At 34.9% G+C, this 22,935-nt stretch overlaps 1 protein-coding gene across 3 annotated transcripts in view; it reads left to right on the top strand.

The window, feature by feature from the left end:
• LOC145265557 (uncharacterized) overlaps window positions 1-22,935 on the top strand; it is a 62,490-nt gene that overhangs the window by 24,209 nt on the left and 15,346 nt on the right. Inside the window, exon 1 of one of the 3 annotated variants that reach the window (XM_080121531.1) lies at window positions 15,629-15,725. The exons of the other annotated variants lie outside the window; for them this stretch is intronic. The gene's annotated coding sequence lies outside the window, so the exon portion shown is untranslated. Of the gene's footprint in view, window positions 1-15,628; window positions 15,726-22,935 lie in introns of those variants that run through there. 3 annotated transcript variants of the gene reach the window in all.

Genomic DNA, 22,935 nt, shown 5'->3' with positions numbered 1-22,935 from the left:
CTGAACTGTTACCTGCTCGCCTTTTTTTTTTGACAAATCTATATATATATATATATATATATAAAAGCGAAAATGTATGTATGTATGTATGTATGTATGTGTGTGTGTTCGCTTTTTCTGTATGTCTACAAAAGGCTTTTTTCAGAGAAGTAGTCAGTCGGTTCACAACTTTTAAAACTTTTTATATAACATATAAATCGTAATATCTCACAGTTAACAACGAAGCTCGCCTGTCTATTTAATTTGGTCGATTTCGGGAAGATAAATATTCAACATTTTCGCTCGCCGCATGTGGGTTAGTCTTTTTCCTATAACATCTTGGAAAAATAAAAATAAAAGAAAGCGTTCCGCAGTAAATGAAATACTATCCTGCAGTCAAACTTGACCTCATTAACTCATTAAAACGGGCACCTGCCAAATCCAAGTAATTAAATAAATTCAAACGTGTTTCTGTTAGCATCTCGCGGTGGGGCGATGGTTAACATCGCAATCGCACGTTTTTTTTTTCACACTTTAATTTACAACTTTGCCTCACGGGTTCGGGTTCGATCCTCATACTTACTTTTTTTTTAACCCCCCCCCCCGGAGTTTCCACACACACCTCCAAACACCTGGGCAACGCCGAGTACCCCTCGCTAGTAAAGCAAAATAAAGGCAAATGACCATTTTGAATTGAAAGCCATGTTTAATTTAAGAAAGTTTCCGATGGGTAGCTAATCTGTATAAGTCTTGTACTTTAAAAGTTTGCAGATGAAGGGCAAAGATCTCTCTCATTTCAGCACGAAAAATTATACGCGGGAATGCTATTAGCTCCAGATGTTTTTTATGGAGTGATTCAGGTTTCTGGTTGGTTGCTCATAGAACATGTCTCCATTTGATTGGTCAGTTCCTACCGCCAATGTCTATAACTAGAACCTTCCAACTTTCTTCAACTATACCCCATTATTCCGTCAAAAATATTGCAACATGCTATAATAGCAGGCAGACACTAAATAAATGTCAAGCTAAATTAGCAGTTACTCTGTTAATGTGTCAAAGCTATCTGACAAGTGAGTTACTTGGTATTGATGAAATGGTTTAAATTTAATAGGAAAGAGAAAAGTAATTAAGATAGAAGTTTTAATAGAACTATGTTACATATTTATTCTGGGCAATGTCTGGTAACCTTACTAGTCTAATATATAAAAGGCAAGATTTGTGCGTGTGTTTGTATGTTTGCCAAAAACTTCTAACAAACACGTCGGAACCTGACCAAACCAGTATTGTTTTCAACCTTGATTTTTCGGATGACAAATATCGAAAAATTGGCCAAAAAGATTAATTCTTTCACCCTCAACTGACCAGTTTTATACAATGGTGGGGGAGGGGGCGGTTTTGCGTTGCCATTTTGTGCAAGTCATCTTTTCTTTTCGATTGACCGCTTAATTTTGACGTTCTCAACTTCTGGTCGGGCCATGGATGCAATGGTGAAGACGTCAGGTCTCTTTTGTTTTTCCTCCTTTACGTTATGGGTTCAAGTCTGCCTGCCTACTACCACTGTTTTTGTTTTGTTTTCATTTTTGTTTGGATTTTTTTTTTTTTACTCGACACACCCAGGCAACGCCGGATTGTTTTCTTTAAATTTTTTTTTTTTATGTGATTTTTTTTCCGTTCGCTTCTTCCTCCACCCCACTCCCTCCTTCCGCTCAATATCCTTACCACACCACCTCTATACACCAGGGCAACGCCGGGTACCACCTCTAGTAAACACATAAATCTGAATTGCTAAGTGACCTAGTTAAGTTGTTAAGTGGCGTTTCTAATTGATTCTTTTTCTAAATGATTAGGACAAGGTGTCCAAAGTGCAACAGTGCTTGACATGACACTCTTCGCTAAATAAACTAAACGCCATTCTAATTTAATGTGGTTGCGCAAAAAACTAATATTTGCAGTCTTTAAAAAATGTTTACACATTTAAATAATTATTCTTTTTGGTATCTTTTTACCAGAAGTCGTCTGAAACAAAGCGGATGAATATTCGGGCCATTTCAGTGTTCTTAGTTGTTTTGTTTTATGGCATATCAACCCTTTTCGGGTTATTTAATGCCGACTCCAGTTATTTTGGGAACACTTATATGCTTCAAGTTCTTTATATCTTCAAATATTTATTTGTAGAGTTTGGTGTGCTTGTTTTACGGCATATCAACCCTTTTCGGGGTATTTAATGCCGAATCCAATTATTTTGGAAATAATATTCATGTTGCATCCAGTTATTTTGTAGAAGGTTTTTATTCTTTAAACTTTTTGCATCTTCAAGCGCTACTTTGTAGTGTTTGGTTTGGTTTGGTTTAGTTGTCTTATAGTGTATTTTATCATTTTTTTTCTGTTAGAAACCCACCGAATATATGTCAGTTCATGTTATGGTAACATATATTGGGTAGGTTTCTAACAGTATTTTGTATAGTTTTTTAGTTTTAATTCATTTTCCCAAACTTACGTATTCAACACAGCATCCGCAGCTATTTGCATTTTTCAAATACATCGGTAAACACTGTATGTTTTTCAAGCTGAATAAACATTTTACATTAAATAAAAACACTAAAAAATTATCCAGTTAGGTAGAAAAGTAACTTATCTTGCCTTTGATAACATTTATTTGTTATATATTTGTTTTCTGACAACTTTTTCGAATCTATGTGTATAGTAATGTAAACGCAAAAGTTTTCTTATTTACTACTATATGCCACCTTTCTCCACAAAGACTACTTTTGTGAAATCGACTCCTCATTCCTGCAGTTTCTAGCACCTTCCTGCAGCTGTTCCACAGTCCACACCTTTCTTACAGTTTCCAGTGACGAAAGTAAAGCCGCTCCAGCTTGAACTCAAAACTTTCAACTTTCTTTTCTTTACCTTTCGGTAATTAAACATGGACGGTATATTTTATCGGTCGCAACAGTACAATTGCGTTTTGTCCATTTTTTTTTTCCCATTGTTGTTTACCTTTTTATTGCCTGTGTCACCTTTTTAGTTGTAAGGTCGATTGTCACCAATGGTCGCCCCCACAACAAGTCTCACGCGGCAACACCCGACGTACGACGAAAACCGGCCCGGAAAATGCTGAGTGAGCTTCTTCACTGAGAAACTAAATGTTAAAAAAAGACGCGAGCAAGCAGACGACACCAAATTGGATGAAAAAACAAAACAAAAAAAAACAAAAAAACAAACAAACAAAAAACAAAGAAACATAAAAATAAATAAATAAATAAATAAAAATAAAAAAAAATAAAAAGAGAAGCGTTTCATTGCGCTTCAAACACACCTTTTCTTTGAAAACAAAAGTTTTATGAAAAAAATATGTATATCCCAAAATTTAAAAAACAAAACAAAACAATTGTTCTTTGTTCCTTAAAAAACAAAACAAACATTTTTTCATTAATTCAAAGAAAAATAACTGTTCATACAAAAACAAAACAAAAAAAAAATCTTTTTTCAATATTTGGTACTTGTACAGTTTAATCAACACATTAAAAAAAAATGAAAATATCGAAAAAAGGTTATAGTGTAGGTTCCGTTATGGACTGAAGATCTTTGAAAAAAATAATTTCACTTAATTTGATCGAGTAGTTTTTTTTTTTACAGTGGAAAAACACGTTTTTATGAGAGCACAATGAATTTTGAATTTTTTTGAACACGCCATGGGCAGATAACTCAGTTTAAAGAGCTGACACTCCCTCCCCATCTTTAATACTAGCTTTTCTTCTTAAAAAGTGATACATGACTACCTTTTGTTCGGTATCATAAAAAATTGTTTTTTTTTGCTGTAAAAAAAAAAAAATACTTGATCAAACTAAGTGAAATTTTGTTTTTCAGAGAACTTCATTCTATAACGTATACGTACAATATAACCTTTTTTTTTTTTTTTTCGATATTTTCATTTTTTTAATGTATTGATTAAACTGTACAAGTACCAAATATTTGTTCTTTGTTCTTCAAAACAAAAACACAATATTTGTTCACTACTTCAAAGAAACAAAACTTTTATTACAAAAAACAAACAAACAGTTGACTATAAAAATTATAAATAAAACAGTAAATTTTATGAATTTATTACGGTAGGTTGTTTTTGTTATTTTTTCGTTTTTGTATTGATTTCCATTCGCTTGGTAAAATCCAGCAGGTTTCGTCATCCGTTGAGCGTTGCCAAGCAAGACTCACGGAAAAACGGGATTTAAACTGCAGAAGTACCCATGACTCTTCACATGAACCAAGAGAAATGTTAACAAGATGAAACCATCTTGCCTTGACAGAGTTCAAAACCAGCTTCGGAACTTAGTAGGCTGTGATGCCCTTTTTGGTACGTATTGTAAGAAATTCTGCAGAAATAAGTAGGCACCTCATTGGTCGGTTTGACGGCCAACGATTTTATTTGAACTTGTAACCTGTTTTTGACTCCTAGCAGGGGCGTATGAGACCAATGAATTCGCCAATCGTTTTTATAACCACCGGCTGTGCTAACCAACGAATGAAAACCTTCCAAAGTTACTATAAAAATTGTCGAATTTTGGATTCAATCAGTTCGCTGTTAACTACGTCACGGACCGCATTTGACCTTGTCCGCCATCTGGGTTACTGCCAATTACACTCAGGATCTTATCTGAACTATGTCGCCATCTTTATTCAACATAATGTCTCAACACTTAACAGGTTATGCGCCCAGCCATCGTCTTTTCTTTGACGGATCGGAATCTAAATTTGAATTGTGGCAGGTAAAATTTCTGGATATCTAAGGATTCGAAAACTTTACAAAGAGATACAATCTCCAACAGAGAATCCTAACGACCCCGAATTTCTCGCAAAGAAGCGACTGTTTTTGCAGAACTTATTCAATGTTTAGATGATAGAAGTCTGTCTCTGATTATAAGAGACACCTTGGATGACGGACGGAAAGCGTTGAACATATTAAGAGAACATCATTTATCAAAAGGGAAACTGAAAATTATATCACTATATACAGAACTAACGTCTCTGAAATGTAACGAGGATGAAATTATTACCGACTACATTATAAGGGCAGAAACAACCGCCAGTGCCTTAAAACTCTCAGGTGAAATTATAAGCAATAGCTTGTTGATATCAATGACTTGCAAAGGACTTCCAGCCGATTTTAAACCATTTACAACTGTTATAACGCAAAAAGACAAACCCATAAGTTTCAGTGAATTTAAAGTGGCATTGCACAGTTGCGAAGAGACTAATCGTATGCTCGTGGACAATAATAACTCCAGCAATATTATGAAGTTCAAAAATGCTTCTCAAAAACAGACACCACCAAATTACGCACCTCACCGCCACGTGTTCCCCAAAAGTAATTTTCCCAAGAAAAAGAATAAAATTATCTGCTATAATTGTGGACGACCCAACCACAAAAGTTTCCAATGTCGATATAAACGCTCTAAAATGGACTCTGTAAAAAACGTTGAGAACTTTGAGGAAGAACATACATTTCTATTCACATGTAACTTTGACAATACCACAAACGGTAAAAACCTCCTTATAGATTGTGGTGCTACAGCGCACGTTATCACTAAGGAATCTGATTTTATTAATTTTGATTCAAACTTTAATCCACAAAGTCATTTTGTCGAACTTGCCGACGGTAGTCAAATAAATGATATAGTCTTGAAAAGAGGCAATGCTAAAATATACCTAAAAAATAATAAAGGCGAAATCTGTAACTGTATTCTAAAAAATGCTCTGTTCATACCTACAAAACATATTTTCTATGCAGGCTGCAATTAAATTTAAAGTTTGGTCAAAACAAGTCAAAATTTATATACCCCAATGGAACTGTATTTGACATTAAAGAAAATGGCCGACTATATTATTTAAAAAGTATGGTTCCCTCGAAAACTGCCTGTTACGACTTGGAAACCTGGCATAAAATTCTAGGACACTGCAATACGGCTGATATTAAAAAATTATCAAATGTAATCGAAGGCATGAAAATAATACCTTCAGATGGTCTCCCAAATTGTGATGTGTGTGCACAGGGGAAAATGACAAGATATAAGCCGAACGCCAGACAAAAAAAGGCTACGAAAATTCTCTCACTTGTGCATTGTGACTTAGCAGGTCCAATCAGCCCGATGGGGAAAATAATCTAAGGTGCGTTTGGAACTTTATTGATGATTTTTCCGGTTTAATTATAGTTTATTTTCTAAAAAACAAATCTGACACTATCCTCGCCACTAAGAAATATTTAGCTGATATTGTCCCGTATGGCTCGGTAAAATGCATTCGCTCAGACAATGGGACTGAATTTACTAGTAAAGACTTTGAACTTCTATTAATTAACCACTGTATTAAACACGAGAAATCTGTGCTGTAGTCCTCCTTTCCAAATGACACAGCTGAAAGAGCATGGTGGACCCTTTTTGAGATGACAAGATGTCTACTCATCGAATCAAAATTGGCGCATAGTTTATGGATTTATGCTTTAATGGCAGCAGCATATATCAGAAATAGATTGTTCAATAAAAGATTAGACAAAACACTGTATGAAGCGTTTTGCGGTGTAAAACCTAAAATTAACAGAATGCATATATTTGGTTCAGATTGTTTCGCATTTATAGAAAATACCAGTAAACTAAATACTAAAAGTGAAAAGGGTATTTTCGTAGGTTATGATAAAAACAGTCCAGCATATTTAATCTACTTTCCAGCCGAAAATGCCATAAAATGGGTTAGATGCGTAAAATTCAATGATACATTAAATTTAAAAAATGGCGATCCAGTGGATGAAAAATGTGAAATATTACCTAGCACCTTAATTGATCACAATGAAAATATTAATAATGACAATTACAGAACTACTGACGAAAATATTAACCAGACACGTCGATACTGAATAAGGGAGCGAAAAGGCCAGACTTCTTACAAATTGAAAAGATACAAGATTACGCCGTGGATTACTGTTATTCGTTGAACAGCGCACCAGAAAGTTATAATGAGGCGATTAATTCACAAAATCACCAAGAATGGGAACAAGCTATGGTATCCGAATTGAAAGCTTTATCTGAAAATAACACATACGAAATAGTGGCAAAACCAACAGATAAAAATATAATTTCTTCATGCTGGTTTTTTTCCAAAAAAATCACAGCTTCTGGCAGTGAAACTTTTAAAGCAAGATTTGTTGTAAAAGGTTTTTCACAAATTTCTAGAGGAATATTTTGCAACATTTTCACCAGCGACAAATTTAATGACAATCAGAATTTTATTACAACTTGCCGCTCAATACAATTTAAAAATACATCAAATGAATGTAAAAAATTCTTACTTAAATGCTCTGATTGACTGTGAAATCTATATTTACCCATTAATGGATTTAAAATCCCTTTAGGGATTTAAAATGAAAAATAAAAATTGCATGTGGAAACTGAATAAATCGTTATATGGACTAAACCAAAGTCCACACAATTGGAATGAAACACTCCATAATTATTTAATAGAACAGGAATTCAAGCAATGTCCCGTAGATGCGTGCATGTATACCAAAAATATAGGTAATAAATTGTTGATTTTGTTTTTTTGGGTTGACGATATATTACTCGCCTTAAACTGTGACAACACTTTAAAAGATGTTAAAAATGAATTAAATAAAAAATTTAAAATGGCCGATCTTGGATGACTGTCATGGTTCCTCGGTATAAAATTTATCTGTGAAAATGAAACTATAACTATGAACTAATCATGATACATCGAAAAAATTCTGCTCAAGTTCAGAATGCAAGATTGCAAACCGCGTTCAACTCCCGTCGAAATGGACATAAATAAAAATATAGGGACCGAAACAAAATCCATAGATAATCGATTATACAGGGAAATGGTAGGAAGCCTCATCTATTTGATGACCATAACTAGGCCTGATATATGTTACACTGTAACAAAGCTATCTCAAAACTTATTGAAACCAACAATTAAGGACCTTACTCGTGCAAAACAAATCCTTCGTTACCTAAAAGGAACCAAGGAACAATCTTTAATATTTAAAAAGTCTAATATCTATATTAGAATATCCTCTAAATTTAGAAGGATTTTCAGATTCAGATTGGGGTAACTCTGAGGATAGAAAAAGTATAACGGGGTATTGTTTCAGATTGTCAAACAAAAAAAAAGTCACTTTTTAGAACCTTTTCTTTGTAAATTTCTTTTTTGTCAAATAATTTTTTGTATCATTTTTTTTTTTGGCAAACATTTGTTAAAAAAAATGTATATTTGTGAATTTTTGTGCATATGTTTACATGTATTCGAAAAGTATTCTATTTGTATGTTTATATATATTTGAAAAGTGTTTATTTTTATATGTATATAAAAAAAAACTCAATGTGATTTACAAAAAAAAAATGGCTTCTTTTTGCACACATTATACCAATATATTAACAATTCCTTTTGACCAATGAAAATAAAGACAAATCCCCCCCCCCCAAAAAAAACAATTATTTTATTGGTTTATTTTTGTTTATTTTATTTTTATTTATTTATTTTATTTTTCTTTCCTTTTCTCAAGTCAAATCAAAATTGAATCTGAAAGGATTTTTCCATTATATCAAAAAAGGGTGTGTGTAAACTGTTTTTGACTCCTAGCGGGGGGGAGGGGGTATGAGACCAATGAATTCACCAATCGTTTTTATAACCACCGGCTGTGCTAACCAACCAATGAAAACTTTCCAAAGTTACTATAAAAATGGTCGAATTTTGGATTCAATAAGTTTGCTGTTAACTTTTTTTTACAAGGTGGTCACCACTTATCAAAGCCCGGAAGCCACTCAGGGATAAAGGTTATTGTAAGTCCATTTGATTCTTGGCTGCCATCTTGGTTACTGCCAATTACACTCAGGATCTGATCTGATCTGAACAACGCCGCCATCTTTATTCAACATAATGTCTCAACACTTAACAGAACCTATCAGATTGATTATTCTTACAAACTGCCGAGGCATATTCTTGGCGCTATTTTTCATGTTTCAGGTGGCACTCAGTTTTCACAAAGAAAACAGGTCGAAATGGACGTAAAAAAAACTTACTCAAGGCTTGTAGCCTCAAATCCCTTTTGCCTCATTGAGACATATTAATGCCCTAATGTGGACGAAATATTATCATTTGCAAACACCAATGCCCTAATGTTGGGCGAAATATTATATTCATCACACACTGTTGTGCTCTGTGAATTGACTGACTTTCATCTTTACTTATATAATGTCTCTCAGAGACGAAATTAAGGTCTACATTTTGACTTATCCTTTGTCTGCCATTCGTAGTGAACTCCATGATGACTACTGGACTCACAGCATTCATCCTTGGAAGGCATCAAACGCGAAGATAAACCATGAACTACTACCCTTATGGGTGTTATCAGCTCTGTTTCTTTTGCAATTTAGATCTTTTTACTTCAATAAAATTCATGTTGAAGTTTAAAGGCGAGCCTGTTGTGATTTCTGATTGCTTTCTTTCATTCTGGCAAAGGCAAAACCGAGGTGAGAGAATATCTCACACCATGCACTTTTGTTACTGTGCTGAAATAATAACGTTATAATTTAGAAATCCATTCTTAACATGGGGAGGGGAGGGTGTTTTCTAACTGTTTTCTACTTTCACTTAACAATTTAATGTAAAAGATATCGTAAAACTTGAATTTAACGTGAAAATACCATAACATTTTATTTTTAAAATAGCACGGTAACAAAAGTGCATAAGCACCCCCTTTTCTCCTCCCTGCAACCTCTTTCCCACAAGAGACGTTGCGAGCCTGTCTTTCCTCTGCTGTTATTTTCCTGGTAACTGCTCGTCTGAGCTTCAATCTATGGTACTCCCCCCCGCCTTGCCAAACTTTCACAAAAAACACATGTGAGAGAATAGGAGGATCATCAGGCAACAAGTATTAACTAAAAACAAAAACAGATTTTTGTAAATTAAAATTTTATAAGAATACTAGCAGGTTGCCCGGCGTTGCCCAGTCGTAAAATATGCATAAATATTGTATTTTAATTCATGCAGATTTCTTATTATAGAGCCAATCCTTTATTTATAATTATCCAATATTTAGTAATGATTTCAAAAGTTATAAAAAATATGACTTGGGTACCATCTGCTAGAATCTAAACCAAAATGATTTTTTCAATTTTGACTCAGTACTAGCATAGATCTGAGGGTACCTCTCTCCAGGCCATCCCTAACGTAATGTAATTGCAATAACCCTTATCCCTGAGTGGCTTCCGGGCCTTGATAAGTGGTGACCACTGTGTAAAAAAAAAAAAAAAAAAAAAAAAATTATCTCAATGAGTTGGTTAAGCACTGGTTATGGTCTTGTTAGACTACATACGTTGGAGATTTTCTATCTGGAGAACTGGACATGGTCTACTCATAAAGTCGATAGCTTCCATGTTTTTGGGATTAGGAAAAAAAGAATCCAGTAAGGTGAGTATCTTTCTAGGTTTGCATTCTATGGTGAAGTTGTATCCTTGAAGTTAAGCATCATTTTCTGAAGCCTTGGAGGTGCGGAAGTGATATTCTTATTAAAGATCATTATCAGTGGTTTGTGATCTGTAATCTCTTGAACCACATACTTCCAAAACATACAACTAGCATTTTCCTTTCACTGTTTGTGTATCTGGTTTTCATCGAATTTTACGAATATGACTTGGAAGCATATGTCACTGGTCTCTCTTCTCCCTTATTGTTTGTTTGGAGGAGTACTGCTTCCGAACCATTCTGGCTAGCATCGACTTGCAGGATGACTGGTTCAGTTGTGTCATAATAGTATAGTGTTGCATCATCATCATCATTGATCAGAGCTTGCATTCTTTCCAAGATGTTCTGGTAGCTCTCATTTCACATAAATGGCATGTTTTGTTTTAGTAATTGCCAGAGTGGTGCTGCTTTTCTGTGCCAGGTTTGGGGAAAGGTACTGACCAAAATTTTGACTCTAACCCTAACCCTAACACCTTAAACCTTAAAAAAAAAAAAAACTTGGCCTTTTTCTTACGAATATTTTTGGAAAAATGGTGATGAAGGAATGTTAGATATTGACCGGGCAATGCCGAAAGGTGTGCTGGTCGATGATTATTATGATTATTCAAGCCTAAAAGTTTTGTCAGCTAAAATACGTTTTAGAATAATACAAATATTTAGAATAAATATTTATTATTTACATTAATTTAGAAATATTAAGTTGAAGATGTTATAACAATTTAGTTGACAACTTAGAAATAATGACATGTAAAAACATCAGGTGATTATCTTAATCATGATTACTAATGACGTCATTTAGAAGGAGAAATGGTCTTTTTGAGATATATGGAAATCAGTTATTCAGTCAGAGTCAGGAGAAGGACAGACACGGTCTTCAGATCGTGATGGCTCAGTCAGGATTGTGAGGAAATCAGAAATAATGAGAGTGAGAATCAGTGTTGCAACTTTCCAGGTGGGAAAAACACTCTGGAATAAAAATTTGCCGGAAATAAAACCTGATTTTTCCATTGGAGCTTCCCATCAAACAAAGGCAAAGATGGACCAGATATGTCCCCTGTTTGGCCAGATGTTGAAACCCTAAATAAATGTTATTCATCCGTTGTGTTGTAAAGGTATTCATAAGGTATTTATGTATATTCTTGTCATGTCATGAACTGCTATTTGTCCTTTGTGTTGTAAAGGTATTTATGTATATTCTTGTCATGTCATGAACTGTTATTCGTCCTTTGTGTTGTAAAGGTATTTATGTATATTCTTGTCATGTCATGAACTGTTATTCGTCCTTTGTGCTGTAAAGGTATTTATGTATATCCTTGTCATGTCATGAACTGTTATTCGTCCTTTGTGTTGTAAAGGTATTTATGTATATTCTTGTCATGTCATGAACTGTATTTAAATGTACATACACACACAACGAACTCTAGATTAGACGAGCACAATGCTAGACGATCATAGACGAACACACATATATACACACACATCATACAGATGATTATGACACGTATATACAAACGTATATACACTCTCATACAATCTAACCACTAGATGACACATTGTATATATGACAACGTTAAAGAGAATCAGTTAAATAGACACCTATATACACTCCTGATCAAAAATTAAAGAACACTTGAAAATCTTTAAAAAGAAACCTTTTTTTTTTAAGGTTACCAATACTACAACTAAAAGGTTATGGGGGAAAAAAATCTACATTCCAAACATTTAATTTAGAAATTTACATTTTTATAAATTGAAGCATTTTATACTTGATCAAAATTATAAGACCAGGGGTATAAATTGTTTTTTCTAGTTGAGTTACAGATTAGCAATCACTGCATAAAGGTGTTACTATGCCTAAAGCAAGTAAACTTACCAAAGTTGAGCGAGCTTGAATTCTAGCTTTCCATAAGCAAGGTTTATCACAGCTCGCGATCACAGCTAAGGTAAATTGCAATAAAACTGATTTGCAACTTTCTAAAGAACAGTGAGAATTATGGAAAAACAAAATCCACTGGTAGCCCCCCCCCCCAATTTCTGATGCGTTGAATAGGAGAATAATACGGGTTGTTGCAAAAGATAGAGGACTTTCTTCTAGTCAAATTAAGGCGGTCACAGATGTTGATTGCATTCTAGTAACCATCAGACGACACTTACAACAAAAAGGCATGGTAAATAAAAAGCATAAACAAATTCCTCGCCTGCTTCTATGTCACAAGGTGGACCGCTTAAAGTTTGGTCATGAATACCAAACATGGGACGTTGAGAAGTGGAGGAAAATCTTGTTTTCTGATGAGAAAAAATTCAATCTAGATGGTCCTCATGGTTCCCAACGATATTGGCATAACGAAAATACGCCTCCTGAAATTTTCTCCACACGGCATAGTGGCGGAGGGTCCCTAATGGTATGAGGTGCCTTTTCTTGCTGAGGGATGAGGGGGGCTCCAAGTGGGGCAGGGTCGTCAAACAGCAGCTGATTATGTTAGCACGCTACAAAAAGCATTGTTGATGATGGAGGACCATTGTTTGGGGATGGATAGGATAATGCTGAAATCCATGCTGCATGATAAACCTTGACCTTTCTGCAAGAAAATGAGGTCCATCTCTTGAGACATCCTGCATGCTCACTGGACTTGAACCCAATTGAAAATGTTTGGGAATGAATGAAAAGAAATGTTTATTGAAATGGCAAACAAAATTCAACAAAAATTAACTTTGTGAAGTCATCTCCAGAAGCTGGAGCAACATCCCCTGCACCGTAATGGAAACGCTTATTTATAGCATGTCCCCCAAATTTTTGGAGTTATCAAAACCAGTAGAGGTAGAACTCATTATTAAATTTGGTTGTTGAATGTTTTCATACACCTTTCATACAATTTCGTAGAATTTATACCCCTGGTCTTATAATTCTGATCAAGTATAAAATGCTTCATTTAATAAAAATGTAAATTTCTGAAATTAAATGTTTAAAATCTAGCTTTTTGTTTTTTTCATAATCTTTTAGGTTGTAGTATTGGTAACCTTAAGTGGGAGGAGTTTAAAATCTATCCTTAAAGAAAAAAAAAGGTTTCTTTTTAAAGATTTTCAAGTGGTCTTAAACTTTTGATCAGGAGTGTATATATACACCCATTGACTATATAACACAATACATTGATTTAGGATGGAGTCCATTCTTATGTTTTAACAGATATTAAGACCAAATGGAAGTCTGTCAATGCAGTATTTTCCAAACGGCTTTCTGAATTTTGTCAGTACTAAGCTTCCTAGCTTTCATGAATTGTATTTCCAAAGTCCCTCATTGTACACACAACTGAGTATGTGGGTACTTATTCTTTACATGTTAATTATGTTAATTATAATTAATCATTCTTTACATGTTAATTATAAATAATCATTCTTTACATGTTAATTATAATTAATCATTCTTTACATGTTAATTATAATTAATCATTCTTTACATGTTAATTATAAATAATCATTATTTACATGTTAATTATAAATAATCATTCTTTACATGTTAATTATAAATAATCATTCTTTACATGTTAATTATAATTAATCATTCTTTACATGTTAATTATAATTAATCATTCTTTACATGTTAATTATAATTAATCATTCTTTACATGTTAATTATAAATAATCATTCTTTACATGTTAATTATAAATAATCATTCTTTACATGTTAATTATAATTAATCATTCTTTACATGTTAATTATAATTAATCATTCTTTATATGTTTAATAGTGAAGAATATTTCCATTTTCTGTTTAAAAAAAATGAAATGCTGCTAGACTTTGGAACTCTCTCCTGGTCTCCTGGTTCTCTAATTGTACTGATTTGCAAAAAGTGTGTGTGTGTGTGTGTGTGTTTTTTTTTTTTTTACAAAAGAGTCACCACTTATCAAGGCCTGGAAGGCACTCGAGGATAAAGGTTAATGAGTGTACAGTAGTCAATGAGACAATATCGTAGTAATCATTAGTAGCGGAAATTTGGTAAACTGGATTACTTAAGAGAACAACTCATCAAGAACTTGTTTATGTTGGACTTGAAGACGACCATATTGTAGTCAGCTGGAAAGCAGGAAAACGGAACAGAGTTTCACAGGCGTGCAGTTCAAAGAAAGAAGCTTTGTTCATGCAATCTACGTTTTAGGTTTAGGCACAGATAAAGAGTGGGAGAAATTATTGATAGTGGTTTCAGCTAGACGAGTGTTTTTCGTGAAAGTTTGAAACTTGAATGCAACATTGTTGTGAGATCAAAACTTATCTGCGTCATGGACTATTCCAGCACTATATTACAATGTGAGATAACACTCTCAGAGAAGAGTATCATAATACTGTAGAATCAGCAGGAGTATTAGTAGTGTGCAGCGCATATGACTACCCATGTTCGACACCACCGGATAGTAAGCTCCACTTACCCTTTATCCTATCCTTGTAAACTTTTCGGTTAATATATCTTTCTTAGACCTAAACCGTGTTCCGTGTTTTCATTCTGTGGTCCTAACCTTGAGTCCACATCAAATGTGAATAGACATCTCGCTGCTCAACTCCCTCCCTGTAGATATGGCACTTGTTTTAGGTGAATAAGAAGAAGAAGAAGAAGAAGAAGAAGAAGAAGAAGAAGAAAAAAGCAATAAAAAACTTATCCAGGTAGGTAGAAGAATAATTTATCTTGCCTTTTGTAACTTTTATTTGTTGTTTATTTATTTTTTCACACTGTTTTTGTTTTGTTGCCTAATGTAAATAAAAAAAAAAGTGACCATAGTTTCATTATTCCTATTTACAATGCCTCCCCACGGGATAGAGTTAGACACCAGGGTCGTTTTTTAATGTGAAGAAAAGGAACAAAAAATTAAAAATTGTCTCAGTCGTGAAGGATTTCTCCTCCACTAATAGAGAACAAGAAATTGAAGTGTAGCATCTGAAGAACAGATACTACACTTTGATCTGGACCCAAAGACCAAGGCCATAGTTTCATTATTACTATTTTTTTGCACTCGTAAATCACTTATTGAGAAACCGTGAATCGAAAAAAAAAGCAAAAACAAAACAAAAAACAAAAAAAACAAAACAAAACAAAACAATCCAATCCAAGGGAGATAAATCAATTGTATTTTTTTTTCTGGCGCTGAATTTGAACTTTTTCTGATTCACCGTTTGTTATTGTCAAAGTAAACGAGTGCATGTTTTCCTAGTGATATTTATCGATTGTGTAAGTAATATGTATATAATTATTTATTTTTTTTCGAAAATATTCCCATTATTGTTTATTAACTTTTTTCTCACGAATAAGGGAAACATTTTATACGTTCGGTCGCCATTTTTTTTTAGAAGACGTTCTTTTCGAAACTATTTAATTAACTTTTTGGTGCTAAATCCGCGCTGTTTTTTAAAATCGTATTTCCAAGTTTAATTAAAGTTTTATGATATGTTTATTTTTTTTATTTTTTTTTATTCCATTGTAAGATTAAAGTACAGAATAGGTACAAAATACCCTTCCCTCCCCATGTTAAGAATGGCTTTTTAAATAATAACGTTATTATTTCAGCACGGATCAATAAGTGCACTAGTACCAACTTTCTAAACAATTAATACATCGTTTTTGTTTTTTTTTGATACTCATGCAGAATACGGACCGTGCTGCCTGCAGTGCTGCAATAATAACGTTATTATTTAAAATATGTTTATTTACTTTTATAATGTATCAGCGATACAAATAATTACATGCGATACTGTATCGCATGTAATTATTTGGTGCTAGTGCACTGCACTGCAGTGCACAGCACAGTGCAGTAGTACTGCAGTAGTGCAGTACTGCACTGCAGTGCAGTGCACTAGCACCAAATAATTACATGTAGTGCACTGGCAGTGCAGTAGTACTGCTCTGCACTACATTATTGCACTTGTCCGCGCTATTTTTTTTTTTTTAGATAGTATTTTCAAGTTTAATTAAAGTTTTATATCTGTTTTTAGTAAATTATAAGGGTTAAAATACAGAATAGGTACAAAACACCCTCCCCCTTCCTATGTTAAGAATGGCTTTCTAAATAATAACGTTATTATTTCAGCACAGATCAATAAGTGCATTAATACCAATTATTATTTTTCAAATAAATGTTTAGAACTAAAACCGCTACCAGTACCAAATGTTTATTTACACATTTTTTTTTGAGCTTAAGATAGAGTCGACAGATCGATTTTTAAAAATCTGTCGTTTACTTGTCATGTTGAAAATAGTAATATATCTGAAAATTACGAAAAATTAGCGAATAGAAAATTATAGTTAAAAGGGTAATCTCCATAACATTGCATACATTAAAACATCATTGTGGTTTATTTATTTTTTTGGTACTTGTACAGTTTAATGAAGACATTAAAACATAAAAAATAGCGAAAAAAGGTTATATTGTATGTACCTGTTATGGAACGAAGTTCTCCAAAAAAAAAAATTCACTTAATTTGATCGAGTAGTTTTTTTTTGTTTTTGTTTTTTTTACAGCGAAAAACAATTTATGATACCGAGCAAAAGGTTGGATTTTTAGGAAGAAAAGCTAGTATTAAAGATGGGGAGGGAGTATCGGCGCTTTTCATGGAGTTTCATGGGTGACCATTTGAGAATTCTAGGTGCTGTATGTGCTCTCGCTCCCTCCGCTCATGTCGGCATTGTTTCCACTTGCCAATGTCGACTCAAGAGAGGCGTGGTTGGAGACTGCGCAACTCTTGCCACACAAATTTCATGCGCAGGCACCTTTACAGTGGGTATCCATAGTCTGTCAAGACTGGAGAAAGTCACATATGTATGTATGTATGTATGTATGTACATTGCGTAACGGACTGGTGTCCTCGAATCCTTAATGTCTATTTTAGCCCGTGACTCATTTAGGTGTTCGTGCATGTGTGTCAGAACATATCACGTAACATAACTCCTCGGCCTAACGTTTACAGGGAAAATGAACTAGAATAGATAGATTGAGAGCATTGCCAAGGCTGCCGTGAAGAAGGTGGGCTCTCTCTACCGTGCTAGAAAACTATTTATGCCTGAAAGTATCCTGTACCTCTATAAGGCTACCATTCGCCCATGTATGGAGTACTGTTGTCACATTTGGGTTGGCGCATCTGTTACTTGTCTCTCACTCCCGGACAGGGTTCAAAAGAGAGTCGCCAACCTGATAGGTCCTGAACTGTCATCTAGGCTTCAGCCTCTGTCCCATCGACGAGATGTTGCATCCCTCTGCCTGCTCTACAAGTACTTTAATAGTGAATGCTTTGATGAACTACAAGCATTTGTACCCCCTCGATGTGAATACCCCCGAGAAACCTGACGAGCAGCTAAATCCCACCCCTTCACAGTAGAGACCTCTAGGTGTAAGAAAGCCTTCTACTCCAATAGTTTCTTCCCCCGAACTGCTAGACTTTGGAACTCCCTTCCAGGATTCTGCTTTCTCAATTGTACTGCCATGCAGAAGTTCAAGTGTAATGTAAACAAACATCTTGCTACTCATCTCCCTTCATAATGTCCCTACAACTTATGTCCCCGATATTAGTCCCCTACTTCAAAGTGGCACTGTGCCTTGTTTGGGGTGAAAATGTAATAAAAAAAAAAAAAAAATATGCATTGATGACATACCTGTTTCTGCTATTGGCGCCTCTGTCTTTTGGCCAAGCCTGGGAGATTTATCAATCATCTTTGGAGGAGCTGGAACCTGTTGTAACAAAGATGCTTCAAGATGGACCCAAGACAAATGATTGTTTTTATATATATTTTTAATCACTTCCAGGCATCTCATCACAGCAGAACTTGAATGAATCTTGGCTTGTGGTTTCTCTATGCCTCCATTCTAAGACCTCCCTTGAAGGTATAAACATTCTGGTTTCTTCAGATGTTTTTTAAACAACCTTTGTTAAAAAAAAGTACATTATTCTATTAAACTTTTTTTATTTGAATAATTTAACTTTTTTCGTTTTATTAAAAAAAAAAAAAGCTGAAAAGATATTTTTCGCTCAGTAGTGAGCTTTGGAAGATTGTCAGTGAAAGGAATACAATCGTCAAAAAACAAATGTTTCATTATTTCTAGTCGCTACTTTGAAAAATCACTTGCAAATGCGACAGTTTCCCTGGCAATGTAGAGCCCTGTTAACCGTTTATGGTTTACCAGTTGTTTCTTATTTTTATAAATTATATTTTTTAAGAACTTATGATCGGTCAGTGGATCTAATTAAAGAGGATTGTTTGAATTATATTATAAAATCCATCATCCTCAAATCGTATGAATTGGTATCCGAGACATGTCGGCAGAAGTTTAGGTCATATCGGAAAGAGGACAGACAGACCTACATGGAATTCTTTCAGCATTGAAGATACAAAAAGCTTAAAGAATAAAAACCTTCTATAAAATAACTGGATGCAACATGAATACTATTTCCAAAATAATCATTAGTCATTGAAATTTGGTAAATTGGATTACTTAAGGGGACGGTTCATCAAGAATTTGTTTACGTTGGACTTGAAGACTACCAAATAATAGTCAGCTGGGAAACAGGCAAATGGAAGAGAGTTCCACAGGCGTGCAGTTCTAAGAAACAAGCTTTGTTTGTGGAATCCACGTTTAGGTGGAGGCACAGATAAAGAAATTATTGGCAGTGGTTTCAACCAGACGAGTGCTTTTTGTGAAAGTTTTGCAAGGCAAGGGAGGGGGGAACCATAGAATGGAGCTCAGACGAGCACCTGGCATGAAAATATATAAAAGATATATTCATTTAATTATTTCCACAATCAAACAACATCACAGCTCGCACAAACCATCAAAGCCTCAGATCAGACATCCTAGACTCAAGTTTCGTCCGCATTAGGGTTTATCAGTAGAACATATCTGAACTGAGTATTCAAAACCCAAATTACTTGTATGCGAGGTGAGTACCTTGCTACTTAAGCCACCATGTAATCCAAAATGTGTGTGTTTGTGTTTGTATATCTCGCAAAAAATTTCCACACATGCGACAGATCCTCATGAGATTGGTATCATTTTCATACTCAATCCTTTGGGACGACAAATATCGAAAAATTAGCCAAAAACATTCATTTCTTCATTCTAAACTGGGCAGTTTTGTACAAGGAGTTGTCTCTTTTTTCGCCGACATTTTAGCAAGTCATCATCACTGTTGGATTGACTACGCTTAATTCCAATGCTCTCGACTCGACGCGTTACAGGTTCGAGCCTGCCTGCCTACTACCACTTTTTTTTTTTTACACCTCTCTCTACCCAAACTGTTTTTTGTGGTTTGACTCTAAATGTGTGTGTGTGACACTATCGTGGAAAACTATTCTCTAAGCCAACCATTCTCAACATTTCTCTTCCATTATTCAACCCTCGACTTTATGTATTTCTCCATTTATCCCTTCCATACAAAAAATTCATAACGATCACACGGCTCTACAGACAAATTTATCTTTAGTTGACCTTTTGACAACTAAATATTTTCGTTTACTAGCCAAATAGAAAAGTTATCTATATATATAAAAGCGAAAATGTATGTATGCATGTGTGTATGTTTGGATGTCTGCTAAAAACTTTCGACAGACGCGACGAAAATTCACAAACTCGGTATCACATCGAAGCTCCATCCTTTGCTCGAAAAATATCGAAAAATTGGCCCAAAACGTTAATTTTTTCACCCCGAAATCGACAATCTTTGACGGGGGGGGGGGGTCAACAAAAACGGTCCTCTCGTGACAATGAATGACCGATTCTACACATGTGTCAGTCAGATGACGTCGTGACCTGATTTACTTTAAATAGTTGAAAAATCGAACAAATTTCCTGAACGTCGCTTTAGTTCAGTTGGTTAAGGCCTTGGTTCATTATCTAGACGTTTTGGGTTCTAATCGTGGTGTAAGATGTTTTTTTTTTTTTGCGACTTTTTAAATTTTAATATCGAAACAGGCTTATTCAAGCCATTTTTCATGTGTTCGTTTTTCTGTTTTCATCGTTCGTTTGCCTTGCGTTAGTTTTTTTGTGTTTTTTTTTTCCGCTTAGTGTTAACATTGTTTTCTTTTTTTACTTGCCTTATAACAAACAAACCTACGTCGTCATCGTAACGCTCGAAGACTTCCGGCCGCACACCTGTCAATTTGGTTCTTAAATAAATTCAAACATCTTTCACTAACTCATTCGGGCTGGCTGATTTTATTTTCAAACTTCGCCTCAGGCTTCGGGTTCGATCTCCTGGGTTCTTTTTTATTTAACACGAGATACACCTCCAAACACCCGGGCATCACCGGGTATCCCCCGCTAGTTTTTTAATAAATGTAATCTGTATATACAAAGGGCAAAATGTTTGTGTTTGTATGTCTTGCAAAAACTTCCGACAAATGCATCAGAACGTGACAAAACTGGTATCATTTTAAACCTCGATTCTTTCGATGACAAATATAAAAAAATTGGCTAAAAACATTCATTCCTTCACTTTCAACTGGGCAGTTTTCTACAAGGAGTTGTCACTTTTTTCGCTGACATTTTAGCAAGTCATCATCACCATTGTATTGACTATGCTTAATTTTAACACTCTTGACTTTCGGTTGCACGATGAAGACATTGATTAAGGCATTACGTTTTTTTTTTTTTTTTTTTTCATCCTTCGCATTAAGGGTTTGAGCCTGCCTGCCTACTACGGCTTTTTTTTTTTTTTTTTTTTTTTAACACCTCTCTTCACACAAACTGCCTACTGTTGTTTTGATCCCCCCCCTACTACCATTTTTACCCCCCCCCCCCCCAAGAAAGACGGGAGGAGTTCGACATTCACAAACATGCCCGCCTTGTACCAACTCGTCAGGAACATGACGTTGAAATTCTTCCATCAGGATCATCTGCCGGAGCCTATTATATAATCAGACTCACAAATCTAACATAGACAGATACTTTCAGCATTTTGAAAAATTTGTCCCAAGTACAAAATAGCCCCTAAAAGTTTGTCCCAAGTACAAAATAGCCCCTAAAAGTTTGGCCCATGCTCCTACAGACAGCATTGAGAGGAACAGCACGATCGAGGATTGTTTGAATTATATTATAAAATCCATCATCCACAAATCGTATGAATTGGTATCCGAGGCATATCGGCAGAAGTTTGGGTCATATCGGAAAGAGGACAGACAGACCGACATGGAATTCTTTCGGCAGAAAGAAACACATTTTTAAAAGGTGGAGTTCTGCTAAAAGTGCAGAGTCTGATTATATAATAGACCCCCGGCCGATGATCCTGAGGGAAGAATTTCAACGTCATGTTCCTGACAAGTTATCCATCTGAGACTTTTTATCTCTCCCTCCTCTCTCTCATGACCCATTTCAAACAGAGCAGACAAACTTTTTCCTTGATATGAATGTAATCTGTTACATATTGGGGGTTCCTTACTGCACCTTCACACACCCAGGCAATGGCGGGTACCCCTGCTAGTGTTTACATGATTCTAGTTCAATTTTAAAATACAACAGCGTCTATAGATTAATGTTGCTAAGTCTGACTGTAAAATTTACCTACTTCTCAACAAGGAGTATAGTCATCCAACTACGAATAACCCAGGCCGATATCTCACAAGCATAATTTTACACTTATGTTGGGGGTTCCTTACTGCACCTTCACACACCCAGGCAATGGCGGGTACCCCTGCTAGTGTTTACATGATTCTAGTTCAATTTTAAAATACAACAGCGTCTATAGATTAATGTTGCTAAGTCTGACTGTAAAATTTACCTACTTCTCAACAAGGAGTATAGTCATCCAACTACGAATAACCCAGGCCGATATCTCACAAGCATAATTTTACACTTATGTTGGGGGTTCCTTACTGCACCTTCACACACCCAGGCAATGGCGGGTACCCCTGCTAGTGTTTACATGATTCTAGTTCAATTTTAAAATACAACAGCGTCTATAGATTAATGTTGCTAAGTCTGACTGTAAAATTTACCTACTTCTCAACAAGGAGTATAGTCATCCAACTACGAATAACCCAGGCCGATATCTCACAAGCATAATTTTACACTTGCTAGGGCAATGCTAGTGAACAAGCGTACCTAGCAAGCAAATTAATATTAGATATTTTTGAATGCGAAATGATATATAATTTTTTTCCACAATTAGGTAATATCGAAGCTCACACAAGCCGTGAAAGCCACTGACCAGAAATCACAGACTCGAGTTTTTTCCTCATTTAGACTCATCAGTAGAACATATCTGAACTAAAAAATTGAAACTCAAGTCAAGCCAAGTAGTTTGATAGAGACCCTTCTTCACACAGACAGACAATATCACTTTTATATATAATCAATCCTCATCTTAAAATTCAGAACCGTAATAATCATCTATATATATATATAAAAGCGAAAATGTATGTTCGCTTTTTGTGTATGTCCAAGAAAGGCTTTTTT

Source organism: Euprymna scolopes, chromosome 40 (genome assembly GCF_053919585.1).
Source record: "Euprymna scolopes isolate OS-2025 chromosome 40, ASM5391958v1, whole genome shotgun sequence".
NCBI classification, from domain to species: Eukaryota; Metazoa; Mollusca; class Cephalopoda; order Sepiida; family Sepiolidae; genus Euprymna; species Euprymna scolopes.
The sequence above is the reverse complement of the archived record's forward strand: the minus strand, read 5'-3'. Positions and strand labels throughout refer to the sequence as shown.